Raw genomic sequence first — 24,471 nt, forward strand, 5'->3', positions numbered from 1 at the left:
GAACAAATTGAAACAATGATTTAATCCTTAGTAAATCTGAACTGTTTTCTCAGTGTGCAAGGAAGCACTGGAATAAATTAACAAACCTTCAAGGTCCACTTTGAATAAAAAGGTAACATATTTGCCATGTGTGTGTGTGTGTGTGTGTTGAAGGATGATCCTACTCAGACAGAGGCTGTTTAACATTCTCTCTCTCTCTCTCTCTCTCTCTCTCTCTCTCTCTCTCTCTCTCTCTCTCTCTCTCTCTCTCTCTGTGTGTGTGTGTGTGTGTGTGTGTACGTGTACACACATGCAAACATACATACGTATCCTTTCTACCTATTGTATTCTATTTGAGGCTCCTTGAGAAACAAAGAATGATCCAGGACTTTATACATCAGAGATGGAGTATTACTGACACCTATGGTTGAGTTTACCCAAGCGCTATCACTTACAAAAATATTTTTTTCTTGTTTTTCTTGGTCTGAAACTTCCAGATCTGCAAAGGCAACACCTGATTCTAAGTGGCAACATTGCACTCTTCTGTTTGGTCACTACCATCTCCTGGTCAGCCACCCTACTCAGCTGTTCATGCCCCTCCCCAGCCTACTCTGAGGCTCTCACTTCAGTAAGAAGGTCAGAGGGGAGAGCTAACACCCCTGCTCTCACCTCAAAAGTGGCTAAAGTCAGGGCAAAAAAGGGACCCCCCCCTATTACTTCTTCCTGCTGGGTCTCAGCCTTCTGATCCAGGCCTGATCCTGACACTGCAGCAGGGCTAATGACACCCCACAACAACAGCTGATTAATTTTAGAAGCCTAACTTTCGATCCCACAGATTTATGGAGTGAAAGGACATTAGTGACTGTGCTGGATTTGAGACCAGCTCTTCATTGCAATGAAACACAAATGCAGACACATAGTTTATATAACAGGGATAAAACAACTAATGCAATGTGCATTTGCCACATGATAAATGAGCCACAAAGTACTACTGAACATATGTTTGAGTTCAGAATTAGTAAAAGAACTTGATGGATTATGAAATATTGTCACAATCAGGCACTAGGACTCACAGCAGACCATTTAATTAAATACTGCAATATAAAACTCTTGACTTACACCATATGTTTCTCTGTCTCATAGTGCCCTGAGTGACTGGCAGAGCCTCTTTAGGACTATAGCAGAGGTATTTCCCCGCCAAGCTTTTCTGAAATCCTTTTCTCTGTAAATATAAGACACTGAGCTTGAATGACCATTCTTTTCGTATATGGCATGCTTTTATTTCTTATATGAATATTGAGGCACACAGTTGCTCAGTTCCACCAGCATATGCAAATATATGGCTCACCTAAGACTTTACAGAACCTTTATTTGCAGTAATGGAGGAACTCACAAGTGAAGAATGCTTTTATTTTAGACATATTGTTTGCAAAGTAATTTTTTGTAAATGCTTTATTATCCCTTTGCAGCTGTTCTGCATCTTTGTACTTTAGCCCTTGCAGGCTGTGACGTGTTGTGGTTCACCAAATTTATTGACTTTATTTTTGTTGTGTTTTCAGTTTTTAAAAAATCAATAATTTTTTTAAGTGTAGGACATTGATCCTAGAACTTTAAATAAGCAACAGAGTTCCCTTTTCTCCAGCATCCATAGCTCTCCACCCTTTACCCTCCTCTCACTTGTATCTTCTTCCCTTCTTACCATCTAAAGTAACTCAACCTCAATATTGTAAACAAAGAAAAAATGTCCTATCTCTGAAACTTTAAATTTTATTATCCATTGATCTGCCAATGTCCCTTTTCAATCTTTCAAGTAGCCCAATGAGAGCTGTTTTCAAGGATAAGACTATTATTATTATTATTATTATTATTATTATTATTATTATTACAAATAACTTCAGTCTGATCTGTATATCATGTTCCAATAAGAACAATGTATGCAAAAGGCAATTCTCTCTATTTTGGAGATAAAATGAGGTCACATCTGTGGTTCTCTGGGTAATTGCTCTAACTTCAGTGAACTAGCCCTGAAGGTTCTTCACAAGCCTCCTGCACTTGTGACGCTAACAGGATTTTTTTTAAAAAAAGATAAAGTATAAGGATACTCTGCTTCTTTCCATGAAAGTCCAGGTTAAAGGGGGCATGCACTTTCTTTAATCTGTCCTGACACTTCCTGCTGCATAAGAAGCTCCTGGGAACAAGCAGAACTTTCGTGCAAGCTTTTGCCTCATATTTTAGTGACTGGTCAGATTTTATCTGTAATTTTAGTAATGCCTGTGCATTATGTACTCTCTCTGCCTTTGAATAACCAGAAAAGTAAATACACCTCCATAGATGTGGGTGGGATTATCCAGAGATCTGCAGGGCCACGCTTATCAGAAACTCAGATTTCTTCCATTTCTGTTATTGTCAAAAGAGTTTCCTTTTATAGGAATGATTCATTGTACCGTATATCTGTCAATCACAAGTGGCTTTTTTCTTCATACAACATAACTTGCTTTCTGGTGCAACTTGACAGCTCTGCTTATCTACACATATTCTTTGCTGCAAAAACAACAGAGTCTTGTGGCACCTTAGAAAGTGACAAATTAATTATTGGCTAAGCACTTTAAAATCCATTCTTTCAGATTTCTGAAGTGTCATCCCAAGTTAGCACGTATGCATAAGAGGGAAATACAAATAGTGAGAGAAAATGAAATGCAAAAAGTACAGACTCGACAACTTAAATATCTGTAAAATAGGCAGAGTGACCTTTCCGAAAGCATTGGTGATAACACAAACATCTTGGCATTGTTGTGTTAAATATCATTATTATCATTTATATATGTATCCTTCCCTTCCTCCCAGAAAAGTATAGGACAGAAAGCACACAAACAGTAGAATTTCTAAAAATAATTCAAATACATGTATAAACTGCAAAAGATCTCTACTTAAAATACTTTTTGGAAAAGGAAGGTGCCAATAGAGATGTAAACTACCTAATATTCAATGGGAGGGAATTCCATAGAGAAGCACTACAACACTAAAGGCCTATATTGTGCAGAATATATAAGGTCATATCTCGAGGAGGCTCTCACATGCAGAGCACAGTGGGTATATAAGGGGTGAGGCAATATTTCAATTTGTCTGGTCTTAAGCTGCATTGGACTTTATACACCAAAACCAGCACATTTAGCAGCTAACAGGCAGCCTGTGCAATTCTTTCAGCAGCAGTATAACATGGTGGTGTTTTCCCCAGTGAGCAGTGGAGCTGATGCAATTTGCACTAGTTGCATATTCCAGATCAACCTGCAGGGGAGCCCACAAAGAGCATATTGTAGTAATCAAACCCAGAGGTTTCCAGTGCACTTGTTGACAGTGGTCAGGCTATCCCAGTCTAGAAACATCCATAGATGTCTTACCAGCCAAAGCTGGCAGAAGGTACTCTTAGCCACTGAGGTTACATGAGTCTCTAAAAACAAAGATGGATCTATGACGTTGGCTCTTGCGGGTATGTACAACCTCATCCAAATCAGGCAGTTGACTCATTATCTGGATTCAGGAACCACCCATCCACAGCACCTCCATCTAGCCAAGATGCAGTTGCTTGACCCTCATCCAGCAGACTACCAAGTCTAGACACCAGTATTCTTGCTTAGTATTTCAGCCTTTTAACAGCAGCAAGCATTTTCACTTAATGGCTTTAAAGTCTTCTGAAAAGCCAGTTAAAGGGATGTGAACACTGCATGCTTTTCCTGCAGTGGTACAAATAGTGAGTTGTGATATAACTAAAACACCAAAATATGCTTGTCAAGTGCAGTAGAAGGTTAGTTTAAACATCAGACTTTTAATTCTGCCCTTTTACTAAAATACCAAAGGATGAATAAATTGTTTTTCAAAAAATCCCCTAAATTACAGATGTAGAAACCCAATCATTTTGACTTGAATCCAAATTGGCCCAAATCAGTAAAATCAAGAGGAGAAGATGCTGGGGCAGTCTAATTTCACATGTGCATGATTTCACTCTGTTTCTTGCTTCTGTTACCTAGGACAATAGTTCTCCACTGACTGTTTACCCTCTGGTTTCAATAGGGATCTTAGATCTCTCTTTCTTTACCCTCTTCTCTCAAAAGGGAGATCTGCCTCTCACACAAATGCATTGATACCTGTAATTGTGATCCTGCTGTCTTTGTGAGAGTTGGGAGAATCTGTGGCCCTCTAAATGTTGTTGGACTCCAACTCCCATCAGCCCCAGCCAACATGGCCAATAGTTATGGGAATGATGGGAGTTCTCATCTAACAACATCTGGAGGGCTGCATGTAGTCCACCCCTACCCTAGGGAAACACTTCATTGTAAAAGTTTATCAATGTTGATCCTGGTGATAATTCTCTAATGCCATTTGGACTTGAGGAATCGGCACAGCCTGTGTGTGACTTTCTGCTCTTATAGCTGCTTCTAAGCAAATGGAGCTCTCTGTTTTATGAGCATATATCAATTTTTTACATTTTAACTGCCATCCCTTACCCTATCTGGGTAAATTTGGGAGAGATGCTGAGAATACATAAGGCATAATAAGTCCTAGACATTGAAAAATCCCTTTCCTCAAAGGCTCCTAAGTTAAGGTTACCAGACACTCCCGTTTCCCGGGGACAGTCCCTGGATTTACAAATCAGTTCCCTGACAAAATCCAACTATTTAGTAGGAAGTTGAAAAGTGTCCCTGGATTCATTGAAAAAAATCTGGTAACCTTATCCTAAGTGATAGTGATAGTGCAGTCTAAGTTTGAAATGCTGGATAGAATTGCTGCCAGAAAGATAGTCTGTGATCAGAAAATCAGCACATGACTTTTGAACACAAGATGGCACCAGAAGTCTAGGCTTTCTTGACAGTGTGCTTTTCTCCTACTGTGTGTTTTTATGTATTATCGGTTTGGGGCTTTTTTGTTTGTTTGTTTGTTTGTTTGTTTTAATTTTGTACATTCTAAATTTTTGAAGGGTTTGTTTGTTGTAAGTGTGTCATGTGCATGCCCTTTCAGTGGAACGTTGGCACAGGGCAATCATATTTTGTGGAATATGGCATACAAGCAGTGCTCTTTTTTCTGGGGGTACTCAAGTACCGACACACACACACACACACACACGAACGAAAAGCACTGGTTAAAAATGTGATATTTACTGTACCAACTTCATGGTGAGTGCAAGCACCTTTTTTTAAAGAAGAAAAGCATTACATACAAACATATTCTAAAAGTCAAGAAAATAAACAGCAGCAACACTGAAACTGTAAAAATAGACAACAATTACCAGACCTTTAGAAGGCATCTCAAGGCAGCCCTGTTTAGGGAAGCTTTTAATGTTTGATGGATTTCTGTATTTTAATATTTTGTTGGAAGCCGCCCAGAGTGGTTGGAGGAACCCAACCAGATGGGCGGGGTATAAATAATATATTATTATTATTATTATTATTATTATTATTATTATTAATATATGTATGTATATATATATTTCACACAGCGGCTACTTAGAGTTACAGATATGACTATCTTAAAGTAGCACCACTTAGCTGTGATTTTAACACACACTAATATGCAAGTAATGTTACACAATGTGGTATTTCAGTAGCACTATACACATGTTAGGCCTATATTGCATCCAGCTTACCATATATAGGTGGGGATACGTGGTCCACCTTATTTCATGTATATTTCAGGAATAAAAGTAAATGATGTGGGTACAATATAATAATAAATGCATTACCCAAAGTGGAGAAACATTAATAAGTTAGAAAATCTAGAATAGAGTCTCCAATGCTATTGAGTATTTATATGCTGTGCTAGGTGCTGGATCAGAAAATAACAAATGGGTGAACAAGCATTCATCCAAAGTGGTTTCAATAAGTCATTTTATAAATGCAGTCACTCAAAACTGAACAAAACAAAATTGGAAACCTAAGTTTTGGCTTGAGGGGAAATGTTCATATGGAAGAGACCTGACACAGTGATAGGAGACCCAAGACCCAAAAAAGAGGCAGTAAAAGTGGCATTTAGAAGAACTTGCACTAAGAGATTCTTTGGATCCAAGTCAGTGTATGCTTGCCATACACTGTCATAGGAGCCATAGGTCAGCCATAGGAGAAACTCCTAGGGGCCAAGGTCCCCTAAAATATTTGAGGGGGATGCCCCCCCCCAAGTTGATGGGCATTACCATCCATATGGTGTGTGTGTGTGTGTGTGTGTGTGTGTTCCTTGTCATGTGATTGATTATGCAGGGTGGGGTTTACCTGTCCCCTCTGCAAAGAGAGAGAGAAATACAGCATCCTTAAAGTAGTCCACACATTAAGAAGTGGCCAGTGGCGACTTAATTGTGTTTTAAATCTAGAAACATGCATGCCAGGTAAGTAATATGAGGGCGCCATAGTAAACATGCAGACAGTATTAGACTCACACATTTGTTCAGTTCTACCAGGATTATGAAGTTAAGAAACCACATAGCACCCCTGTCAACCAGAAACAAAATTCAAAACTGTAGCCATTTTCCTTGCAAGCACAATCTCCTTCTTCCTCTCAAACTGGTTCCCCTGGCCAGTGGATTGATTTGTTATTTGAGCTTAATGGTTCATTGGTGCTCCCCTTGGTGGCCAAGCTATAAAATGCCTAAAGGAAGTCTCTGCATAATAAGTCTGTATGAAACTTGATCGTATTTTAATTATTCCCAGTGCTCTTTTAATCACATAATTTTCAGTACAAGTACCAATTATGATGGTACTTCAGTACTTAAGACTATTGCATTACTTAATGTAGCTGCATTAAGTAGTACAATGTGCATCAGATCCTTCCAGGTTTTACTGGGTACGGATGTGTGGTACCAAACAGCACACTTTTTGGATTTTTGGATTTCATTTTGCTTTGCTCCTTGTGCCAATATTTATTCCCCTTTCATGTGTGCTTTTCTTTCTTTTTAAAAAATAAATTTTTATTGAATTTTACATAGAAAAAGAAAAACGAAAAAGGAAAAGGAATTTTTTTTTAAAAAAAAATGAAATACAAAAAAGAAAAATAACAATATTGTCACATCTTATCTCTTCAAAATTCCTCACTTCCCCTTCTTACAATCCTTATTAATAATTAAATCTACCATTTCCAAATCTTAACTAAACATCATAAAATTACATCTTATCTCCCATTTCATAACCTTATTCTTAAATAATTCTTAATCATTTTGTGTAGAAGAGTGAAGGAAAAATGAAAAAAAAAACCAAAATAAATATAAAAGGACATAGTCATAGTCTCTCATTGCTCACCAGCTCAGAGCAGGTAGAGCAGGTAACTGACAACAGTAGTAAAAAGGAGCTGCAGGATCAAGATGCTCTAGGAACCAGTAGTTAACTGCTGTCTCTCAGTATATATGTTCCTTCATAAAGAAGAACCCTAGTACACCAAAACGCATGTAGCCTGACAACTCTAAATACTCTGTGTGCCTCACTCTCTCTTTTTATGGAGCAGCCAAGTAAAAAAAAGAGGTAAAGATAAAGGACCTCTGGACAGTTAAGTCCAGTCAAAGGTGCCTATGGGGTTGTGGTGCTCATCTTGGTTTCAGGCCTGCATGGAAACACTGTTTACCTTCCTGCCACAGCAATACCTATTTATCTACTTGCACTGATGCGCTTTTGAAACTGCTAGGTAGGCAGGCGGTGGGACAGAGCAACAGGAACTCACTCCATTGCGGGGATTTGAACCGCCGACCTTCTGATCGGCAAGCCCAAGAGGCTCAGTGGTTTAGACCACAGTGCCACCTGCATCCCCACAAGCAGCAAGTCAACTATAAGTATATTTTGAGTGTGCACATGAGTCATGCATTTCACAGACCTATGACATATTATGATGACTGGGCAGATCACAGGAGGCAGATTCTAATATGATCTATATCAGATTTTTCTATCTTGATTTAAAAATATATAATTAGGAAATGACATGGAATCTATTAGTCACATTGTGGTGAAATTTTGCTGTTTTGGAGTCAAGTAATAATTGACACCAGAGAAACTAATATATAATCATATTTTATCTTCAGTGAGATTGTCTTGCCTTTCATAATAGTATCCTTGGTGACAATGCCACCTTGATTGACATGTCTATAAAGCCAATGAAAATTTATATGTGTTTGTGAACACAGGATTTCTCATTTACTAAGCAAAGTAGAAGTGCTGTTCTTTTAAATCTTGTCTGGAATTGTGCTTCGAGGCCCCCCAAGCCCACTCCCGAGAAATAAAGACACAAGGACACAGAGATTAAAGTTAATGTTGGTGGGCGAATTTAGGACACAACTTTATTGATTACAGAATGTGAGAGATATTGGCTTAGGCACTGGCAAGCGAGACTACAACTGACTTCCTGCCCGCTTTGCTGGAAGTCTGGCAAGGGTAAACTCCTGAAGAGGTAGCCTGGCCACCGTGAACTGACTTGAGCACCTCAGGGTTCCCCAGGCCATGGTATGGCCCTAGCCCCTCCGTGGGCTTCAGTCAGGACCCAGACCCCTGGATTCCTTTAGCAGAATACCTAAAGCATGGAGGGGCAGGTGATGGCCACATCTCCCCTCCCCCACACACCACTATGCCAATGCCTAACCGCCACCTTACAAAGTTGTGATGATTGCTAAGAGGTAGGCGAAAACCAAGTGGGCAAGCCAATCTGCCAAATGGAAAAATTCCTACCTGGCCCCCATTTCAAAACAGGTGGCCGAACGAAGTCCAAAGCAAGGCCAATGGGTCAGCCTAAAGGAAGGGAGAGAGGGTGGGAGAATCGTGACGCGAGGCAAAACGGGCCAAGCTAGCCTCCTGCCGGAGTTTAAATCGTCCCGGTCACGCCCCCAAGAGCCACTGGGTTGGTGGCTCTGGCGGTGGGGTAGCCAGGACATCCCCCCAGCATGAACCGGGATGCAATCGCACCCACGCTGAGGCAATGGGGTGCGCTCAGGGGGCCGGAGTGCAAGGTGTTCCCGCTGGAAGGCGGAAACGATTTACCAAAATCTAGGTTTTTAAAGTTTTATTGATCAAAGTTGTGGGGTAGGAGAGTAGCAAAAACTATTTCTGGCAACCAACAGGTTCTCTTTTTTCAGATACTATTATGGTAATACAATTTGCTATCATAGTGTGTCTTTTGCAAACAACAATGCAGCAGATGAGCTCCTTCCAGGGGCACCATGCTTGGCAATGTCATCTACCTTGGTTGATTGCCTTCACACAGCAGTGGTCCATAATGGGGTGGGCAGAGGCAGTAGTGTCCTCTTGATGAAACTGCTTATTGGGATGGGACAAGCTGTTGAGTAGTTGTGAAGCTGTTTTTTTTTAAAAAAAGTGTCACACAGGGAGGGATTATCACATTATCTGAAAACAAAAGGACATACTGAATGCCAAAAGTTAAGCATCCTTTTTGTTCTTCTAGCCCAGTATTGTAATTGTATAGTGAATTTACTATATGTTGCATAATTGCCAAGAATACTGGTTTACTGCTGTTCAGGGAATTCTGCTCTTAAGCACTCTGCTAAATATTCCAAATTACATCTACTGCAGAGTACAACTGTGCTGTCTCTTATATAATGAGACACACTATTTAGCTAATAAAAAGAGCTCAGTCACATTTTTAATTAGAGCTGTCAAAAATGCATCTTAACTACATGCCCTTGGCCTTCTCAAAATATGCTGCAGCAATAAAAGTAAATCCGATACTAACAAAAGCACTTTTATGAAACCAGAGGCTGGTTCACACAGGTGAGGCAAGAATCCTGTATACATAAGTGGCAGAGCAGTAGGCATGTGTGCACCATGCCCCCAACCACACAGAATGTATGGCATGGCACATATTTGAATACATCTATATGCATGTAGATTCAGTCCCATGATCCCTTTACTTCAGAGGAGGATGAAAGGATCATGGCAATCAAGCATACACATATTTTGCTCCATAGTTCAGCTTCCATCATATCACAGGAGGACCATCTATTGGTCTAGTGCACAACCGAGTACAGGCTTTCTACCAATAGCAGAGTGTGGTGAGGTTGCATGGATGCACCAATGTGAGTGCTGGGTCAGTTTTAAACAATACAAATTACCAATAGCATAGCCAATTACAACCCCCCCTTTTAGCTCCCTCTCCCACCCTCTCCCACCCTCTAAGGCCTTCCCTCAGCTCCCCTCTCTGATCTGTTTATACATATCGTTTTCTGCATATTATAAAATTGTACATATCATTGTCTTATCTACCATATGTTCTACTAATAAATTGTGGGTCTTTATTCAAAACCTGCCAAGGAGTCCAAATCCTTTTGTTGTCTTTTTAAGTAATTTGTAGAAAGTTCCCATTCTTCTTTGAAGTTATGGTTGTCCTTCTCATGTAGTTTATATGCCATCTTTGCCAACTCCACATAGCTCATCATTTTTCTTGCCATTGTTCTTTTGTTGGGATTTCCTCATTCTTCCATCTTTGTGCTAACAAGACTCTTGCCACTGTTGTAGCGCACACATAAATAAGTTCTTGATTTTCCTTGGCAGGTCTTGTCCTAGAATCCCTAACAAAAATGCTTCTGGTTTTTTTTACAAATGTCATTTTGAACATCTTTTTCAATTCATTATATATCATCTCCAATTTTTTTTTATTTCTCTACATTCCCACCACATATGATATAAGGTACCTTCCTTTTCTTTACATTTCCAACATATGTTTGACCCGATTTTATCCATTTTTGCCATTTTTACTGGTGTAATATACCATCTGTACATCATTTTCCTGTAATTTTCCTTCAAAAGAGAACAATCTGTAAATTTCAAATCTACCTTCCACAGTTTTTCCCAATCCTCAAATTGTATGTTGTGTCCTATATCTTGCGCCCATTTGATCATAACCAATTTGACCTCCTCGTCTTTTGTTTCCCATTCTAGCAGAATACTGTATGCTTTCTTCAGTAGTTTCACTTCTTCTTCTATAACCTCCTTTTTAAATCTGGAGATTGTATAGTTAAACCTTTTTTATCCTCCTTAAACATCTCATTTAATTTTCTGTAATGCAACCAACTCTGAAAATGGTCTTTGATTTCTTCATAGTCTTTTAATTTCCATTTTCCTTCTTGATCTTTCAATAGATCTCTATATGTAGACCACTTTCCCTTTTTTCCAAGCAGTTTGAGTAACGAAGCTTATTGGTGATAACCACCAAGGTGTCTTTTGTTCTATTAAATCCTCATACCTTTCCCACACTCTCATTAATGATTTCTTAATTATGTGGTATGCTTAAAATTCTACAAGGCAGGCTTAGGCAGTATGTGGACCGAGAACTGCCAGAAGTGCAAGCTGGATTTCGAAGGGGCAGAGGAACCATAGACCAAATATAAACATGCATTGGATTATGGAGAAAGCTAGAGAGTTCCAGAAAAACGTCTACTTCTGCTTCATTGACTATGCAAAAGCCTTTGACTGTGTCGACCACAGCAAACTATGGCAAGTTCTTAAAGAAATGGGAGTGCCTGATCACCTCATCTGTCTCCTGAGAAATCTCTATGTGGGACAAGAAGCTACAGTTAGAACTGGATATGGAACAACTGATTGGTTCAAAATTTGGAAAGGAGTACGACAAGGTTGTATATTGTCTCCCTGCTTATTTAACTTATATGCAGAATTCATCATGCGAAAGGCTGGACTAGATGAATCCAAAGACGGAATTAAGATTGCCGGAAGAAATATCAACAACCTGAGATATGCAGATGACACAACCTTGATGGCAGAAAGTGAGGAGGAATTAAAGAACCTTTTAATGAGCGTGAAAGAGGAGAGCGCAAAATATGGTCTGAAGCTCAACATTAAAAAAAAAACCAAGATCATGGCCACTGGTCCCATCACCTCCTGGCAAATAGAAGGGGAAGAAATGGAGGCAGTGAGAGATTTTACCTTTTTGGGCTCCTTGATCACTGCAGATGGTGACAGCAGTCACGAAATTAAAAGACCCCTGCTTCTTGGGAGAAAAGTAATGACAAACCTAGACAGCATCTTAAAAAGCAGAGACATCACCTTGCCGACAAATGAACCTTTCCCTGTTAGGAAGAATTGCGGCAATAAAAATGAATGTGCTGCTGAAAATGCTCTTTCTTTTTCAGACAGTCCCAGTAATGGTTAAGGATGATTGCCTCAAAAGATGGCAAAAGGATATTTCCAAATTTGTCTGGGGGCGCAAATGGCCAAGGATTAAACACAAGATACATATACAAAAGAAAGAGGAGGCTTCGCCCTCCCAAACCTTAAATTATATTACAAGGCTGCATGTTTGGTTTGGATTAGGGACTGGATAAAAGTGGGAAAGGAAGAAGCATTAGATTTGGAAGGACACGACAATAGATATGGATGGCATGCATACTTATGGTATGGGAAAGGGAAAGCACATAAAGCATTTTATAACCACATAATTTGTTGTTGTTATTGTTGTTTAGTCGTTTAGTCGTGTCCAACTCTTCGTGACCGCATGGACCATAGCACGCCAGGCACTCCTGTCTTCCACTTCCGCAGTTTGGTCAAACTCATGTTCGTAGCTTCGAGAACACTGTCCAACCATCTCGTCCTCTGTCGTCCCCTTCTCCTTGTGCCCTCCATCTTTCCCAACATCAGGGTCTTTTCCAGGGAGTCTTCTCTTCTCATGAGGTGGCCACAGTATTGGAGCCTCAGCTTCAGGATCTGTCCTTCCATTGAGCACTCATGGCTGATTTCCTTAAGAATGGATAGGTTTGATCTTCTTGCAGTCCATGGGACTCTCAAGAGTCTCCTCCAGCACCATAATTCAAAAGCATCAATTCTTCGGCAATCAGCCTTCTTCATGGTCCAGCTGTAACTTCCATACATCACTACTGGGAAAACCATAGCTTTAACTATACAGAATTTTTTTCATTTCCTTTTTTATACAAATCTGAGAAATATTTCACAAATGCATCTCTTATTTCCTTCATCTTATCTGTAATTTTCGCATTTACATTAATTTTATTAATGAAATTTCTTCACTTTTTTTCAATTGCCATTCTAACAATTTCCCTGATCTATTGGCATGCTCAAAATAGTTCTGCTTCACTCTTTTTATTTCCCAACTTATCTCTTCATTTACTATCATGGAGTATTGGGTTTGTAATATTTAAATTGCCTGCTTTACTGACTCCTTGTTAGCTGTTTTTGACCATTTTTTCTCCTTTTCTGTAATTTCATCTAAGATTTCTTTTTCCCTTTTTCCTTTCAATTTCCTTTTAATCGAATTTTGTTGTATAAACAGTCCCCTCATCACCGCCTTACTTGCATCCCAGACCATTTGTTATTTAGTCTGACCCTGGAGGTTTATTTCAAAATAATCCCCCAAGTCCTTCTTCACTTTTCCCATAAAATTTTGATCTTCCAATAAATCTTCATTCAATCTCCATCTAAATGTAGTTGGACTTCCTTTTTGAATTTCCATTATCATGGAATTATGATCTGACAATGTTCTGGGATTGATTTTTTATTTTTACTTTGGTCTCCAACTCTTTGGACATCCATAAAGCACCTGTCCTTGAACTGCTGTCATGAACATGAGAATAGAAAGTGAACTGTTTATCAAACTGTTTATCAAACTGTTTATCAAACAAATGTTTTGCTCTCTAAATGTTAATCAGATTTAAAGGTTGGGGCAAGTCAAAAAAAGGTTGTGGTAGTCTGCCTTCTTTTGTATCCTTTTTCCTAGCTGATCTATCCTTTTCTAATGCGGAAGTCTATTGAAATCTCCCATTAGCATAATCTCTTGATCTGCATATTCAAGTAATTCTGTTTCCAGTTTTTTTTGGGGGGGGCTGTTTTTTTCTCATTTGGAGCATATATTCCAACTAAGATAATTTTCTCTCCTTGAATTTTTCTTTGTATTATTACATTCTCCCTTTCTCATCCTTATGAATCAATTTGGGTTCTAGAGCAGGATTAATATAAAAGACAACTCTTTTTCACATTACTGCTTTCTGTTTCTTAACCTCACCAGGCTGCAGTGATGCAATGTTGGGATGGCAGCTCTGCCCCACCACATGTGCACTACTGCTTTCTGTTTCTTAACCTGACCAGGCTTGGTACACTCTGAGTTAATTGGTTTTAATGTACCTAAGCCATAACGAGGTTAAAGAGCATTGCATTTCAACATAGCATAAAGGAGCGGGTGGTGGTGCTGATCCTGTTGAAATGAATAAGATTTTGTTCTGCATTATTCCTGACTGATTTATCCTTTGTCAGGGGCGTAGCCAGGATGAAAATCAGGGGGGGCAAGGGGCGGGGAGCAAGGGGCGGGGCCAAGGGGCGGGGGCGGGGCCACATCAGAGCAGCCCGAAATCGGGCTGCTCCGACTCCCTCCTTCCCCTCCGCGATAGGAAGGGACGAGGGGGAGACAGGATCAGCCCGAAATCGGGCTGCTCCGACTCCCTCCTCCCCCTCCGCGATCGGAAGGGACGAGGGGGAGCCAGGATCAGCCCGAAATCGGGCTGCTCTGACTCCCTCCTCCCCCTCCGCAATAGGAAGGGACGAGGGGGAGCCAGGATCAGCCCGAAATCGGGCTGCTCCGACTCCCTCCTCCCCCTCCGCGATAGGAACGGACGAGGGGGAGCCAGGATCAGCCCGAAATCCGGCTGCTCTGACTCTCTCCTCCCCCTCCGTGATCGGAAGGGACGAGGGGGAGCCAGGATCAGCCCGAAATCGGGCTGCTCCGATCCCCTCCTCCCCCTCTGCAATCGCTGGGGCAGGTGGAGGGAAAGCCCCAGAGCCGCGCAAAGCGGTTGCCTGGCTTTCCCTCCGCCCGCCCCACAGCCAGCCGGCTAGAAGGGAGGTCTCCCTTCTCCCTTGCTGGCTGTGGGGTGGAGGGAGGGAAAGCCAGCCAAACGCTTTGCACGGCTCTGGTGCTTTCCCGCCGCCCGCCCCACAGCCAGCCAGGGAGAAGGGAGACGGCACCGGGCGGGCAGTGGGGCAGGCTGGCCAGTGGCCCTGCTTCTAGGGGGGGCAATTGCCCCCTCCTGCCCCCCTGCCTACGCCCATGTCCTTTGTGCCCACATTTAACTTGTGCAAGACCTTGTATCTGGCAAGATGCCCCATGGCAATTGCTGCATCCCAAGTTGCCTGAACCCTAGGCGTTCTGCTGCACTAATGCAATTTCAAAGGTGGGTAGGTTGTCAAGTGTTAAAGAGCTCATTCTGCAGCCTCCAATAATAATTCAGATTAGAGTATCAGCAGCATTTAAGGTCTAAGCTCCATGCTGCAAGCTTCCCATTGATTGATGAAATGATTATTATGAGATTAGTACTTGCAGGTGATTCAGGTGTTGCAAACAGTATATATAGGCAGCAGCTTTGTTAACTTCTCTTTTGAGAGACTTTTATAAATGTACACTGCAGTTAGTCAATGGGACTTTATAATTAAGCTACTAGTCAAATAATGGATCCTTTAATTACTCTGAAGTTCATTTTAAGAGGATCAGTGAGATTTCTAATGAACTTCTCTGAAGGTCTTCAATACTGGGGAAGTAGTTGCAGAGGGAGCATGGATCAAGGGATGAATATATGTAATATATAACACTCATCATGTGCTATAATTTTAGAGTTATCACCTGAACATTCTAATATGTTTTTATTTATTAAATTTCTATACTGCCCTTCATCCAATGATATGCCTTCATGTTTAGTGCTTTTGCACTTGCTAATCTGTAGCTAGCTTTCTCTCCACCCCCCATTTTTTTGGTAGTTAAAGCAATGGTGTTGCAAAAAAAAAGTTAAGAATTGCTGATAAGTCATTTTTCTGGAATAACTTGGTTGTGTTTTGCAGTCAAATTAATGTATAACAGGGAGTTAATTGAAGGTATAGTCATGAAATGAAATGTCTTATGCTAGTATAAAGGTAAAGGGATCCCTGACCATTAGGTCCAGTTGGTGACCAACTCTGGGGTTGCGGTGCTCATCTCACGTTATTGGCCTAGGGAGCTGGCGTACAGCTTCCAGGTCATGTGGCGAACCAGAACAGAACACGGAAACACCGTTCACCTTCCCGCTGGAGCGGTACCTATTTATCTGCTTGCACTTTGATGTGCTTTCGAACTGCTACCGTAGTATACTTTCCTTCATATTCTGGGTGGAGTTGTTTTGTTACAGGAAAAGTAAGTCCCTGATTAAAGAAGTACACATTTCCCCACAATATTCAGTGTAATGTCTGAACCAACATTGCAAGGAACATTGGATCAGTTTACCATAAAGAATGTATCTAATAGCTGATAACGGATTTGCTGCATCTAGCAGCCTGCAGTCATCTCTGGAATCTACTCATCATGAGTAGCCTTCCCAGGTGGGATTCAATTACCAGCAAATTCAGGTTGTACAATTTAAGCTAATTTGGAGTTCTATGATGTATACAAATTCATTGATCAAACAAAATACAGTTTGGGAATGTATGCACACAGATTTTATAACTATTGTACCTTGACATCTAGTTGGGAAGGTATGTGTACATGATTATAATACAACATGCCCTTAAAGGTAACTGGCTGTCTCTAAAATAGATTTTCAGTTTGTCATGCATTGGGCAAAAATATTATTTGAAAACTAAACTGTAACAACCAGCACAGTCCTGGAATAGGCTGTGTTCTGCAGTCTGACTGCATTTCGGTAGTAAAAAATATTTTAATTCCGGTCTCCCACTGTGGCTTCTCCTGTGGAATGAGCAGTGGGAAATTAAAAATGGCGTCTTGTTCTTTTCTAATCAGGCCAGTCTTCAGAATTCAATATTAAACTTAGACATAATGCAATAAAACAGTTTCACTAAAGCTTCTCTGCATAAATTTCATTTCTCAGCAGCTGCTCTTACAAATAATATAGCAGAAACTGCCTCCAAAATAAAAGAGGTGTTCTGGATTTGCACTGTAGGGTTTCCCTAAAGGCTCGAGGTCCAAGGTAAAAAATAATGAAAGCACAGTACTAATGCTTGCCATTCAGCAGAGGGGAAATGAGAACATACCTGAAACTGCTTTCATGGTTGTTTTTAATATGATGTGTCCATCCTTGATTTGTCAAAGCTTTAAATTGTAGAGAAAGTATGGGCTATTACATTGAATCTTAGCAACCTTTGCAACAGGAGTACAGTATGTAGTAGTAGTAGTAGTAGTAGTAGTAGTAGTAGTAATATTTATACCCCGCCCTCCCCGGCCAAGACCAGGCTCAGGGCGGCTAACACCAGGTATAAAAGCAATTGATTAAAATACAACTTAAAAACAGGATTAAAATACAACCTAAAATGCAGCATCAGTGGAAGCCCAGAATCAAAACTGTTTTTTGGGGGGGGAGAAAACGTCAAATCTTCACCAACTATCCAGACTGCTCCTACGTGGGCCAGAAAAAAAGTCCCCAAATAGGGGTTTCATCACAGAAGGAAAATGAAAGAGGGGGAGGGGATCAGGCTGATTCCAAGCCAAAGGCCAGGTGGAACAACTCTGTCTTACAGGTCCTGCAGAAAGAAATCAGATCCCGAGTGTTCCACCAGGCCGGAGCCAGTGTTGATAAAGCCCTGGCCCTGGTTGAGGCTAATCTGACTTCCTTAGGGCCTGGGACCTCTAGAGTGTTGCTATTTATGGACCTTAAGGTCGTCTGTGGGGCATACCAGGACAGGAAGGGCGGTCCTGTAGGTACGAGGGTCCTAGGCTGTAAAGGGCTTTAAAGGTCAAAACCAGCACCTTAAACCTGACTCTGTACTCCACCGAGAGCCAGTGCAGCTGGAAAAGCACTGGGTGAATGTGGTCCCGCGGCAAGGACCCCGTAACGAGCCTCGCCGCGGCATTCTGCACCCGCTGGAGTTTCTTGGACATATTCAAGGGCAGCCCCATGTAGAGCGAGTTACAGTAATCAAGCCTGGAGGTGACCGTCGCATGGATCACTGTGGCCAGATCAGGACGGGAAAGGTAAGGGACCAACTGCTTGATACGGCAGAGATGGAAAAATGCTGCCTTGACAGAAGGCACTGGCACAAGTTGAGCCCCTGCAAGAGATGGGAGTTGGCCCCCCAACCCCATGCCATCCTGACTCAGCCAGAGGACCTCTGTCTTCGAAGGGTTTAACTTCAACCAGCTCCCACGTAGCCATCCAGCCACAGCTTCCAGACATCTGGTCAGTGTGTCCGGGGCCGACTCAGGATGGCCGCCCATCAACTGATAGAGCTGGGTGTCATCAGCATGTTGATGACAACCCAGCCCGAAACTCAGGACAATATGGGCAAGGGGGCGCATAAAGATTTTTAAAAGCATCGGGGAAAGGATTGTGCCCTTCTGCACTCCACACACCAAGGGGTGCCACGATGACATCTCCTTCCCTAGCGCCACCATCTCTCCCCCACCTGAGATAAAGGAACACAGCCATTTTTGGACTGTGCCCTGAATCCCCACATCGACAAGGCAGTGCTCCAAAAGCTCGTAATCAACCATGTCAAAGGCTGCTGACAAGTCTAAAAGAATCAGCAGTCCCGACCCGCCTCGGTCCAGTTGTCTATGGAGATCATCTGTTAGGGCGACCAGAGCTGTCTCGGTCCCATAACTAGGGCAAAAACTGGACTGGAATGGATCCAAAGCCGATGTTTCCTCCAGAAACCTACCAAGCTGTTCAGCAACTGCTCTCTCAATTACGAAAGATTCAAAACCAGGAGGTAATTGGATAGATCTAAAGGATCTAACAATGCTTTCTTTAAGAGTGGACACACCGCTTCTTCCTTCAGCTCCCCTGCGAATGTCCCTGTGCCAAGGGACAAGTTGATGATCTCACCCAGGGGGACCCACACCTCATCTGGGCACACTCTAATCAGCCAAGATGGGCATGGGTCGAGGAAGCAAGTGGTGGGCCTTCCAGCTCGGAGGAATCTGTCCATATTGGCAGGGAGTATCCGGTCAAAATGGTCCAATACTGGACCAGAGGACAGTCGAGGGGCCTCCAGTTCTGTTAGTGTATCCAAATTGGCAGGGAGGTCACGATGGAGCAGCAGGACTTTCTCTGCAAAAAAGCTCACGAATGCCTCACAGCTATGGGTCAAATTTGTATTTAAATTTGGCTGTCCTGCTGGGGACGTTAAAGACCTAATTATTCTGAAAAGTTGTGCCGGGCGAGAGCTAGCGGATGCAATGGAAGCTGAGAAGTAAGACTTCTTAACAGCTTTCACAGCCATCTCATAGGCTTTCATAAGCGTCCTATAAGATGTTCTTCAGGCTCCGTCGCAAGGCCGTCACCATACCCGCTCTAGCCGTCTGTTGTTGGTGCCTGGGGTGTGCGTGTGTACCTGGTGGGGGATGCAGCATCCTAACCCTCACTGCCAATGCTGGCAGTGTGACCCCACCCCCACTGGAGCAAAGCAGGGCCATACAGCAGGGAGCCAAGCGGGCCAACACAGCCCTTGGCGGGTGGAGAGGAGCACCGTGCTGTGCTGGGGGGTGCCTGGTTCACACTCCCACAAAAAATTGTGCCAGGGGCCACAGCCTCCTGGCACCTGCCCACCCGATGCCCACCTGTGTGGAAGCAAGTGGTCCTTGAGGTTCTATGTCCCAAGCAGTGAAGGGCTTTAAAGGTCAAAACTAGCATTCGAACTGAGCCTGGAAATGAACTGATGGCCAGCGCAGTTGAAAAGCATAGGTGTTATTATGTAGTCCTAGGTCCAGTGAGAGGTGCGGCCTGTAGAAGGGACATGGCTCGGGCAGAATCCTGAGCACCAGACAGAGATCCCTGGAGGACTACATTCTGACTGAGGTTCCATACACCAAGTTGAAAATGTCAACAGGATAAATTTTTAAAGCAACAACTATTTAGACCTTTTTTCAATCCTCTGCATGCAAAATGAGTAAGATTTTTCTCAGAGATAAATCAACCAAATAATCAGAGCAGAAGAACAAAGAGAGATTAAGCTTAAGTAAATGCAGCAGGGCTTATTGCCTGTGTAACCTGCCTTCATTTTAGGGGTATTATAACCCATCTCCAGTGTTTTTGAATATTTGGTTAATGGTATGGAAACCTCATCCATTCTGTCAGTGCTGGGAACAGTGTGATTTACCATATGCTTAGCACCTAAGGGCAGCTCCCATGCTGGGAAAAAAGCTAAGCTGAAATTTCAGATGAATGCAGTATTCAGGTTTATTATTGTTGAATCTAGAATGCCTGATCCTGCTGATGTCGAACATGATAATTCATTGAGTACAACTGAGTCTCGTCCTTAAACAATACATACATTATGTTGACTGCTTTGCTGATGCAAGTTTTTAAGGAGGTCATGCATAAATCTTTAAGTTAGTATTTTAAAACTCTGTGTTGTTAAGCTTCTCTGACAGCATTCAAGCAGCACTAAGGCAGCTGTTAATATGTTACAATGCTTCTTACTGAGTCATGCACCAAGCAGGCAAAGCAACAATCATGCTGTCTGTGTGATTCATATTTTCCCACAGTTTTTTATGCCATCATTCTGGTACTGTATATAAAGCAGGTTTTCAGAGTGACAAGATTTTGATAGTTCAAATGTATTTTTATATTCTAGTGTAGAAAGAGAAAGGAGATTGAGAAGAAGCACAGGAAGGTTGCATTAAAGGGAGCAATGGGTTGGAGAGGGAGTGGGAGGTGGATGCTTGAAGAAAACAGGAATCCTAGTAGCAGGATGGAGAGAAAATATAAACTTAGAGATGGCCAGGGAAGTGGGCTGTTGGAGCCTGGTGGTCGATTTGGTCTCTGGATTCTGCTGCAACTTCTGCATGTCTAAAACCACCATTATGTTCCCAAGTGTGAAACACATTTTCCTATACATCTGGAATATTGTTTCCTTCTCCTCCCATGTATACGGCTTACTGCGGGAACAAGGATATGCAACCAATCAGTGACTTACTTGTTGATGCCACCTTTACAGTATTACAGGCAAAATGTTAACCTTTTGTTGCCGACCAGACCATCTTTTGTGGCCAGGGCAGGCCCTATGATTAGGCAGAGTGAGGCAGCCACCTCAGGTGGTATATGCTTGGGAGCAGCCCTTGGTTATATCACCTGAACCCCTAGTAATTACACTCTGTTGCCACATGAACTCCTACCTTGGCATGCTGCATCAGGTGGGCTGAGGGGTGTCATCCCATCCCATAATCAATGTTGGCATTAGATTCAACTGCCAGTCAGCTTCTTAATTGGGAGAGTGTCCTCTTGTCCTTCACTTGAGACAAAATGTCTTGGTATAGTCCTATGTGTGGCTGGCTAATATTGCAACTGCATATCCATTACACTAAATGCCAGTCTTGTATATAGAATGATGTATATGTAACGAATATGATAGCTGGAATGTGAAAAGATCTAAAGGTTGTTGTTATTTTTTTAAAAAATGATAGCACTGTGTTCATGCAATGTGAGTTGTTAAAAGTTTTCTCAGGATCCCTTTTGTCAGGACTTGCATTATAAAATACTGTAGAAGAATTGCTGTATTGATGTTGAATAGTAGCTGCGCTTCACTTATTGATTGGCACCTGCTTTCTCCAATGCATACTTTGATACAGAAAATAATACAAATTCATTATACTTTCCCCCAAAATGAATGATAATCCCTATCATCTGTCTGTCTGTCTGTCTGTCTGTCCATCCATTTTTTCACTTAAATAATCAGCATACCCTTTCTTGATGACAGTGTTGTTTGCATGCAATATATTATGGTATGTGATGCAATTCTGAAGAACTAATGATTAAGTAATTGTCATAATCAAGAAGTGACTGCTAGAGTTAGAGAGGTTGTGAGACTGCAGAAATCACAAAGCACTGTGGTACTACAAGATTATTTGGGAGGAGTAAGGATATGTATGGACAGGACTTGGAGTCTCTTTACCTTCTCATGTCCAGTCGTTTTTTAACTAGGACCAGTGTCAAGAATGCAAATCACCATGAATTCACATTTAAAAGATCATATAGAGAAGCCAATTGTAGTGCAGTATTGCGTCAGCCTTAACCAGTGACTACAGAACCATAAAAGTTGCCTTATACCAGGGCAGATTGCTTGTATATCTAATCTAGTATTGTCTGTTGAGAGGTTTTGGCTCTCTATAATCCCAGGAAGAGGTTTTCTCATCACCTATCTGATCCTTTTAATTGGAGATGCCACTGATAAAACATAAGACCTTTTGTATTGCAAAGTTGGTGTGTTAACCCTTACTTTGTCTCCCTCATTTTATAAATTAATATACAGCACAAGGACAGCACTAGTTAGCTAAATGAATAATTGAAATCATCATACATGTGGTCTCATAATCAAAAGAGGAGATAAATAAAAAGTACACTCCTTTTTAAAAGAAAGAAAGAAAGATTGTGACCATAAGAATGATCAAATATGTTGGCAACCAACTGTCTCAGAAGACAATGGAGAAGTGTGTGGTATCAATATCAATATTACAAATCCTATATTTGGGGAGTGCCTCCTAGAATATTTTATGTATGATGATCTTACAGTATTTAGAAAATGGTGACTACTTCCTGAGTAGTTTACTGTTTTTTGCAAGCTGTTTCCTACTGTTATGTCTATACACTGGCGAACAGCCTGATCCACAGCCCCGTTAAAGTGATTTAACTTAGTTTAAGAGCGTTGTTAATTACTCCAGTGGATCTTGTTCTTCAAATATGGGGAAGTGGGTTATGTTTCTAAGAGCCTGTTGCACACTCCCAATACCCCAAACGGCTCCCTGTAAAGCAATGGAAGACAAACAGAGCCACTAAGGTGGCTTACTGGCTAGCACAGGGAATGGGGCTGGTTTTGCAAAGAAGGGATGCAGAAATTCTACACAGCATATATTTATCTCACCATACGCTTATCTGCCCTGTGATCAGTGAATAGTCCTATCATTACAACCAACTTCAAAATAATAATCTGACATATCAAGAATTATGAAGTACAGATAAAAACTAAGTTAGTTGCTGATATTAGACACCAACTCCTTACAATATGGTCTAAACTACTAGTGGAATAGATGGCAACAGGTGCTTGGATGCTGGTGCTCACATTCCATAGAGTCCCCTTGTTCCTTTGTACATTGTATTGAGACATATATGTGGAAGGTAATTAAAGAAGAATAGTTTAAGCATGCTGCTGCTGCTGCTGCTGCTACTACTGCTACCACAGTACCAGGTATGATATGTTAGGAAATAGTCCTCCCTGAAAGATCTCCAGGAAAGGTTTTTGAACCTTGCATACTTCATGAATATCTGTACAAGGATCTATGCCACTATTCTTGCTCAATAGTGTGAACACATTGGCTTTAAATTTTAGTTGCTGCATATATAGGACTGAGCTCCTCACATACCAGCATTTCATTTGCTGGCTTCAACCTTTCTGACATGCTGGCTGTGGCTCTGCTTCATTTTTTTGCATTTGTTTACCGTACTTTAGTTTTTCGGCTGCTATTTGGAAACTCCAGCCACAAGGGGGACAGACAAGTGTCTGAAGTAGGAACAGCAGCACAGAGGAATGCAACCAGCAGGCGCCTGTTAATTGGAGCCCAGTGGAGAAAACTGTTGCTGGATTTTATTTATGTAAAAGCAACAACACAGATCCCCCCCACCCTGCAATAACAAAAAAATCCTATGGTATCATTGAAACTGTTAGGTTTGAAGAATGGAGCAATGTTGTAGTGTTTGCTTCCTATTTTGTAATAATAATAAAAAGACTGGATTGCAAAAGTAAAAATTCCCAATAAGAAAAGATATACAATTTCAAATGAATTTCAGATTTCTGCTAAGAAATATTTTTTCCTCCCAGTGGGCTGTTGATCATGTGGAGTCAGGCATCCCACACAGTTCATTCTTCTAACATGATGCTAGTATACACAGATGCAAACTGAAGCTATGGGGAAATCTCACAATGGAGACAATGTGCCCATCTGGCAACAGGTGTGCATGGAAACAAAGTGTGAGTAGTACTGTGTGGTTGTAAATACATGGAAGAAGCAGAGGCAGCTATGGGGAACTTTCCTTTTTTTGCAAGCATAATCGCTTCAGAGTCTGATCTAAGTGCAGTAAGTGTGTTGGCTCCGCTAAAGTGTTAATTAAACAGGGAAAACTGCCTTTAGTATAGATGAACATATTGAATTGCTTAAAGATTATTTCATTTTGGAATGAGGGTGGCCCACTTAGAAACTGGTTGTGCAAATACAGTAAAAGGTTCCATTTTTATTGTGTTCAGAGATAAGGCCGCACCCTTAAGCAGCTAACAAATATCTCAGCGATGACTACGCCTACCATACATATGTGAATATATCTGAATTGGAAGAACACCAACTATGTACCTTGGATAGTGTTACATTGAGGCATTCTAATGGATTGCAAAGTACCCCTGCCCTCGTGGAACTCAGCTTCTCAGACGAACCTTACAGTTTCTAAATCAGCCTGATAGCAATGGCTAACCTACTGCAGAGATTAAATGAACAACGAGCTCCGCGAGTTAACAGGCGAGACAAACTCCAAGCCTT

The 24,471-nt window shown here is 41.5% G+C and overlaps 1 protein-coding gene across 1 annotated transcript in view; it reads left to right on the plus strand.

The window, feature by feature from the left end:
- SLC35F3 (solute carrier family 35 member F3) overlaps window positions 1-24,471 on the plus strand; it is a 104,979-nt gene that overhangs the window by 44,074 nt on the left and 36,434 nt on the right. The gene's annotated exons all lie outside the window — the stretch shown is intronic.

Source organism: Zootoca vivipara, chromosome 3 (assembly GCF_965207765.1).
Source record: "Zootoca vivipara chromosome 3, rZooViv2.hap1.1, whole genome shotgun sequence".
Lineage (NCBI taxonomy): Eukaryota > Metazoa > Chordata > Lepidosauria > Squamata > Lacertidae > Zootoca > Zootoca vivipara.